The sequence below is a fragment of the Peromyscus leucopus genome, chromosome X (genome assembly GCF_004664715.2).
Source record: "Peromyscus leucopus breed LL Stock chromosome X, UCI_PerLeu_2.1, whole genome shotgun sequence".
Classification (NCBI taxonomy): domain Eukaryota; kingdom Metazoa; phylum Chordata; class Mammalia; order Rodentia; family Cricetidae; genus Peromyscus; species Peromyscus leucopus.
In genome coordinates, this window is record NC_051083.1 from 69,584,608 (window position 1) to 69,593,588 (window position 8,981).

The following is an 8,981-nucleotide window of genomic DNA, read 5'->3' on the forward strand; positions in this document are numbered from 1 at the left end:
GTCCTCTGCCTCAGAAGATTTTCAGTTTCATGAGGGTCCATTTATTATTTGTTGATCTTAGTGCCTATGCTATGGTGTTCTATTCAGGAAGTTGTCTCCTGTGTCAATGTTTTCAAGGCTATTCCTCACTTTCTCTTCCATCGGTTTCAGTGTGTCTTGTTTTAGGTTGAGGTCTGTGATTCACTTGGACTTGAGTTTTGTGCAGTGTGATAGATATAGATCCATTTGCATTCTTCATGCAGCTACCCATTTTGACCAGTCCAGTTGGTTGAAGATGCTATATTTTATCCGGTTTGTAGTTTTTGGCTTCTTTATCAAAAAGCAGGTGTCCATACGTGTGTTGACTTAAGTCTGGGTCTTCAATTTGGTTCCATTGACCAGTGTGTCTACTTTTATGCTAATATCCTGTTGTGTTTATTACTATACCTCTGTAGTACAACTTGAAATCAGGGGTGGTACTATCACAAAAGTTATTTTATTTTATTATTTTATTTTAATCTCAGGATTGTTTTTGATATTCTGGTTCTTTTGTTTCTACATGATGTTGTAATTTTTCTCCATTTCTGTGAGGAATTGTGTTTAGATTTTTATGGAGATTGCATTGAAGGGATCCTATGGAAACCCTTAAACATCTCAGGTTATTGTGAAGACTATTGGTTTGCTCTCCATAAACTGATAGTAATGCCCTATTGCTGAAAACACCACTTACATATGTCAATATGTTCATTACATATGTTCAATATGTCATTGAACATAGAGTAGCTGAGTTTGTGCATAACTATAGCCTTTACCCCTACTGACTAGTGCTCATGATACTAGAAAATACTCTGCATGCTATCAGAGGAAAAAAGTAACCACCAGCCCAGCTACATAAACCCCATGATCTACAATTGTGAGTGCCTGCATGATATGCTGATGTAATAGTGGTGTAAATGCTGTAGAAGTAATTAATCACTTTCTCATTAGAATTAGACCCACTCCATGAGATGGAATGCATGGTTGACACTGCTTAGGTGGTCAAGAACCTGAGACTAGATAGGCCATGAACCTGGGGAAAAGCCAAATATTACTGTTCTGTTAGGTAACATAGCAGGAAAATGACTCCTAGTGATTCTGTTATCAGTGTCGTCATCAAAGAAGCTTCTTGTTGCAAGAAGGGAACTAACATAGAAACCCACAACTGAACAATGTGCAGAGAATGGGAAATTTGGGGATGCTTAGTTCTGATTGGGATGTATTTATCAAAACCCTCCCACCAGGACTCAGGGACTTTTGTGAAAGGGGAAGCCGAAAGATTGTGAGATCCAGGGAATAGATGCCACCAAAGAAGCAGTATCTTCCAGACTTAACTGAACTGAATAACATATGAATTTACAAAGACTGTGGCAGCATGCATTGGGGGCTGCACAGGCTTTAGCCAGATTGAGTCCCAGTGCTGAGTCAGAGAAGTGGACATGAGTTGCCATTCTAACTGAGAAGCTATCTCCAATTGGCAACTGCTTGCAAAAGAAAATATAATTTTCTTTAATGGAATCTCAGTGGGTATATTAACCATACTTAAGGGCAGGCCCCATGACCAGCAGTAGACTGACAATATAAAGTGAACTCAATAGTATTTTTTTTTTGTAGACTTCTGTTTCATATTGTTTGTTTGGGCATTTTTAATCCTACTTGACTTTTGTCTGTATATTACAGTTTCTGATTTTGTGTTTTTATGGGGTTTGTTTCTGTGTGTGTGTGTGTGTGTGTGTGTGTGTGTGTGCCAGAGCGTCTCATGTTTTTTCATCTTTTAAATTATGGTTTATTTTGCTTCCATTTGTTCATTTGTTTCCTAAAAAGATAGAGAAAGAAATGGCATATAGTTGGGTGAGTGGAGAGGTGGGAGGATCTGGAATTTATTAGAGTACGGAAACTGTGATCTGAATATATTATACAAAAATATTTTTCATTTGCACAATTAAAAAAAATATTTTTTCTTTATTTTGTGTTGCATGCAACCAAGAATATCACAGCTCATATGTGGACATATATATGCAACTTGCTAGAATTAGTTCTCTACTCACATCATGTAGATTTGGAGCATCAAACTCAGGTCCCTAGCCTTGTGTGGTAAGTGCCTGTAGCTGGAAAGTTTCTCTCTGGGTCCTGGCAAGCCTCCACAGTCCCACAGCCCACTTATAAAGTAATTACTCAGAAGCTTATATTAATTAAAATGGCTTGGAGCCGGGCGGTGGTGGTGCATGCCTTTAATTCCAGCACTCGGGAGGCAGAGCCAGGCGGATCTCTGTGAGTTTGAGGCCAGCCTGGGCTACCAAGTGAGTTCCAGGAAAGGCGCAAAGCTACATAGAGAAACCCTGTCTCAAAAAACCAAAAAAAAAAAAAAAATGGCTTGGCCATTAGCTCAGGCCTACCACTGACTAGCTCTTACATTTAAACTAACCCATATTTCTTACTTATGTTTAGCCATGTGGTTTGGTACCTTTTCTCAGCTCTGCCTTCACATCTTGCTTCCTCTGTGTCTGGCTAACCACTCCTGACTCTTCTCAGAATTCTCCTCTCTCTTTGTCCCGCCTATACTTCCTGCCTGGCTACTAGCCAATCAGCACTTTATTTATTAACCAATCAGAGCAACACATTCACAGCACACAGAGCGATATCCATAGCAAGTGGCTCTACCTGCTGAGCAATTTTGCTGGCCATAAAATTTTGTCATTTAGAGAATCATCTTTGTTATCTTCGTGTGTGTGTGTGTGTGTGTGTGTGTGTGTGTGTGTGTGTGTGTGTGTGTGTGTGTGTTGTGTTGAGACACAAATCTAGGGCCTTGTGCTTGCCAGACTAGGTCTTTGCTACTAAGCTACCTTCTAACCCAGCTATCTTCTTTGAATTGTGGAAAAACTAAAGTACTGAACATAAAGCAATTTGAGACTCAGTCAAAATTTCATTTCAAAGGTAACATTTTAAGCTGCTTTTAGATGATATGAATCATAATTTTCTATTTTCAACAGTTTGGGGGAAGGCAGACACTACAGTTGGACAGAAAAGAAAAATGAGTTGGTGAGTATCACAATGGCCTAATTTTCATACAGAAAAGTTTTCTATAATTTTTCCAGGTCTACAGTTTCATTCTAATGGAATAATACTCTATTTATTGAATTATTAAATAGTAACATTTTCATACTGTAAGTCTCTATGTTATTCTCAGAAACATTTTGACAACGATAAAAAAAATCACTTAATTCCTAGTATTGTTTAAATCTTGTCTGCCCAAGGCCTACAGTAATTTACCAGTGCCTAAAACCTAAAGTTTTCCTCTCTCCTGCTTCCTCCATCGAAAGACATATCAATTCACTGGATCTGTTCACTTACCTATTATTACAATTCCAGTTTTAAAAGAGGTTTACATATTTCTGATCTTAACTCACAAGCCACTGTTTTCTAATTACAGGTAAACTTCCTATTATTTATTTCTATTATTTCCATTTTTGTATCTAAAGTTTATAAGAGGTATATCATTTTACTGCTACTACATGTGTTTCTGATATAACCAGCAACAACTATAGCTGTTGTTTATTATATACCATTATCCTATGTACATTAAAAATTAAATCATATTTAATCCTGGTAATAGTCCTAATGTGCGTTATCTCTATCTTTATTTTATTCATTCTATTCAGGAAATTTAGGTTCTCAGATAGAGCTGAAAACTGTGTAAGGTCTTAGGGTTAATAAATGCTAGGGTGAGCATCAAATGTTACTATCTGACTCTATGTTCCTAATTACTATACTATACTAACTCATTACAGCAATTGTAGTTTTTCAACTCACTTTAGTTTGTTTAGAATTTTGTTCTCATACAATTTCTCTTTAAGCACTACTATTTCTCGTGTGTGTGTGTGTGTGTGTGTGTGTGTGTGTGTGTGTGTGTGTCCTATTACAGGGTAACCTAAGAGTCCACTAGCTAGAAATAAGGTGAGTCAAAAAATGTAAAGGGTTGATACCTTTTACCTCTGATGATAATCAAAGACAAAAAGGAAATTTGGTCTTCCTAAGATAGTTAAAAGTAATAAAGTACATGCAGTTTATTTATCATTTCTTTTACAAAACTAGTTTCTATATTATGCTCAACTAATAAAATATTTTTGTTCTTTCTCCCAGAATATCTATTTCCTATTACACTTTCAACCTATAAGTCAAGAACTGTGCTTTATTTTCCCAGAACCTTCGAGACACCATTGTCATATATATAGATCCTCATTTCATTGAAAGGATAAATAAAGAATCACTAGTAATTATCACCTACTATGTATTATATACTGTGCAACCAACATGCTTATACTGAATCATTTAAAAATTTAAATAGAAACACTTTTATATTAATTTTAAGAAGTTTATGAGAGCTTAAATAATTCATACAAAATATCCATTGGCAGAATAACAACCCAAATCCATTATATTCCACATGATTTTTATGACATTATTTTGGAAGGATGAATGAATATCTAAATTATCAAGTTTCCTCCATTCTCAGTGAGGATTTGGACCTAACTTCTTTTCTTAGTCCTGAGTTCAAAATGATTCTTAACTTCACAAAACATAATAGATGAAAGGAAAACAGAAAAAGATATCTGCAGTGAAAATGCTAGATAAAGGGAATGAGATGTTTATTTCCATCAAGTTGTACATAATTCTGTGCATGCTGAATTATGATAATTTGTTTATCTCCACTACTGCACTATGAACTCTTCTAGGATGTATATGTCTTTCATTCATTGTAGTACTGCCTACTCCAGAGTCTCATACATACTGAAAAGTCAAACATTTGTCTGGTAGTGGTAACTTAATATTATGATCCTCCAATGACTTAAAACTAAATAGAAATTAAAAAAAAACTAAATAGAAATTAACACAAAATCATGCATTATCTATAATTTGAACAGATATCTGCAATCTTTTTCATTCAACTGTTGCTTGAATATGTACTATGTGCTAGATACTGGGATGGCCATGAAGATAACATGGTAATCTCTACCATTACACTCTATTAGAGGTTTGGGGGGGGGCATAAACACAATCTGCAGCTATATCCCCTAAACATTTTAGTAGCTGTGAATAAAAACCTTTCAAAATAGCAATGAAAATTTTGATCTTTGCATTTTCTTTTCTCTCCTCAACTTCTCAGTTCAGACCAACATCCTTTGATGATCTGACAGTGTCACATGCATTCTCTGGTTCTCCCAAATAACTTTCTATACCTCCCTCCCTCAAAACAGTTTCAATTTAATTTTTGTTCTGCAATAAATATACAAAACCTTATGAAAACTTTGATTTCACTATAAAAATTTGGACTATATGATTAAATTAACTTACATTAGTGACATGAGTGTCCCATTGTTTTAAACTTACTGAGAGCATGCACTTTGTATGTCCTCTTTTCCACAGTGACTAGCAACAACACAATAAATACTTACCTAAGCTTTAAGCTCTAAAGAAAACCATTTTCCTCTCATGGCCTATTTACATTTTAAAAGAAGAGCAGAAAGAATTAGGGGAATGTTGAAAGTATTCAATTTTGAGTCTTTTGGTACTGCTAGCATTGTTATTCATTCCCCGTGGATACTGTGGGATGTGGATAGAATTATAGGGAAAAATTCAGAATTGTATGATAACCTAGCCCCTAATAACTCAGAAGATTTAGAAGAATTGCTTGCAATTATACACTGATTGTCCCACTAATCGAGATTTTTAGATTAAATCAATGAAGTGGCTAATAGTAAACAACAGGTGCTTCTGACATTTAAAAATTTAAAGAAGCCTATGGCTTCCCAAGTGGCTGCTTTTCCTGTGTTAAATTTGGCATTTTAATTATTTCCAAACCTTATAAATGACAGACCAAATAGTGTTTATTCAGTTCAAGATCTGTAAAATGAGGATTTTGTAGTCTCCTTCAAAGTCTCACTATAGTTTTATGAAAATCATAAACCCTTGAGCAACACACAAATGCAGGAAATGTTCCAATAAAAATAAATGTTAAGTAGAAAGGTGACTCTACCTCCATCTTTCTCTCTCTTATATAGTAAAATCCTTCTGAGCTTCTGAATTTTGTTTTGTTGAGCCTACTCAAGCAACTTGTGTGTAAGTTTGGGCAATGTATAACCCAGAAACTCTTCAAGAAAAAGCACAGGAGACTGTTCATTTAGAACAGTATCTAGGCTGGAGATGTTCCCCAACACTGAGGAAGAAAGGGGAGGTTAAAAAAAGAAAAAAAAAAAACTAGTTTATTGTATTCCATTGTAAGTCTATTTTGTAAAAAGCCCATCTCTAACACACTACCTCTAATTATTGGCTTTGTTCCATATTTACAAGCTGTATCTTAGCAGAGCTCTAGGTTTTCTGAGGGCAGAGACATTCTGTCTCATCTTGATATTGGCAAAGCATATGGCAAATTGATTACTGCAAAATAGTTATAAGTAAATACCTACATATATAAGTATATGCATACGTAAATGTTTGTTGATACCTGATCATGATTGTTGCCTCTTTTATTAAATGATAAATACACAGTACGTATGTCACCTTAAGATTCAACATGTTAAAGAGGTCTTCCTGTTTTAGGGTGTACATTTTTGATTCTGCAATTGGCTCCTGGTGTGCATAATTAGCCACTTGCCAACATAATTGGCCACTTGCCTTTTTTAGGATATTCAGTGGCAAAGTGCAGGTGCACTGTGGGGACCCATAACTAGTTGCAGCTGAAAAATAAATGCAAAAGAAGGAAGCCTAATTGTGATTCCTTGACAATTTGGCTCTAATGTTCTAACCCTCTCAGCTATCAATCTTGTTAATTTTTTCCCCTTAGATCCATTGTCCAGAATTTGGTGAGATTTGGAAAAGACAACTTGTTCAAAAATATAATTGTTGTACGTAAGTGAAACAATAAAGCTGGAAGAAAATATCTTAAAGCCCACTTCTGCAGAAGTTCTACTGAGGAGAATTTCAGACTTAAGATAAGTCTGCATTTCACAACCACCTTTTACTTCTGCAGAAAATTGCCATTTGAGTGAGTTGTTATTTTGTATATTATTGGGACAGATTGTACTAGATAGAGTAAGCATGGGGTAGAGATGTATCAAAAAGAAAGATGTATAACTAAAGGCTCTTGTGTTATTTTTCTAAATCCAAAACAAACAAACAAATAAATAAATAAATAAATAAACTTTCAATGTAAAGAATGAAGACTCCTGTCAGCCTGTGCCAACCCTAGGCTCTAGAAAATTCTGTGTCTTTATTAAATATTCAACCACTGAAGGCTTTACTTGATGTATTAATTGACTATTGTTGTATTGATGCTCTGTAGTAAGGCATCCTTTAAGGTCAGTGAATAAATCACAAATCTTTCCCTCATAGGTCTCTGGATCATTTGCCCAGACCCTGACCATTTTTGTTTCATTGATTGTACATGGATACATTGTGGATTTGATTAATATATGTTTCTAACTTTCCCCATTTTCCTTTTCAAATCACGGTTTGCTCAGGGTATCGAGTCCCCACAGTGGATCACAGGAGGGCAAGAAGATAAACCAAATAACAATTCCCACATTTTAAACATGATATTCACTGAATGTTTCATTAGCAAATGTAAATGAAAAGTCCAGATAGACTTTAATTACACTTTGATGATGCTACTACAATGTGCCTGGAAAAATGTGTGTATAGTTTTATTAATAAAAAATGGAAAAATGAGGACTAATAATCCAGTCTAACATTGATTTGTATACCAATGATTATTCTGATAAATTTCAACATTTCTGATCATAGAAGATAATATTAAATAAAGAGTTGTTGAAAGAGCTAAGAATTTTAGTCTATAAGAGATAAAAAGCTGTTAGAAATCATAGAGAAGCATTTCTTCTGTGGGAAGAAATAGTTGAGAAGCATCTCATCTCTCTATAGGAAAGAGCATGGTTATCTGAGATTGCTCTTTGCTGGAACACTTGTTAGCAGACAGGGGAGAGGGGACTGAGATAGTAGGAGCAAAGCTAGAGGAGTCTTCATTTTCTGAGTGGCATTTGTCTTCATTGCTGTATAGGCTGCATTGGGTTGTTCTTTTAAGAGAAAGGGAGGGATAATTGTCAATGATATTTTATATTTGAAGCTCTCTTCGCAGGGTTCACCAATCTGTTTCAAAATGGAATGGAATCAGAGTGTTCTGAGAAAAAATTCAGAGATTGTAATCCCTACGAGACAATTGCAAAATTAGGGCTGGAGAGTGTTAGAATTTATCATTTTTTGGGTGCCGTCTATGTACCTGAACAGGTATTATGTCATTTCATAGGCCTCGAAGCCCGGGGTTTCTCCCTTTCTGTGATTTTCAGCTGCCAGTCAGCACCTCCAGGTAAAGTACTAAATAGCAGGACAACTTTGTGAACTGCTGTTGCCATCTAATGGCTTTTTCATAAAACTGTCCATAAATTCACATCTGTGACCTTTCTCATAACAGTCCTTTCTTCGCTTTCTTCCTGTAAAAGTAACAGCTACTGATTTATTCAGCTGTAAAGTGCAGCATGATAATAGATTATCTGAAATCTTTGAAAGTGTTTCAGTTTCAATCTCTTCCAAGAGATGATCCAGTGAACAGAAAACTAAATTATTTCCTTGTCACTGATGTTTCAGCACTCTTCAGTAATAATAATAATAACTTTCTTTTACTGAACATATATTTATTCCAGGAATTATATTAGATATATTACATGTATAATTTCATTTAAACAATAATTTCTCTGTGTTCATTTATAGTTATAGCCCTTTGGGCCACAAAATCAAACATGCAGCTATAAAAACCTGTAGTATTGAACTCACTACTAAAATCCAGTTTAAGTTTAATTATTTTCTTGAAAGTCAAATGCCACAAAAAATCAAACAGGATGTCACCATTACTTTTTACTTTTTGTGGAACAAGTCTACTACCTCGAACTGTGCATTGC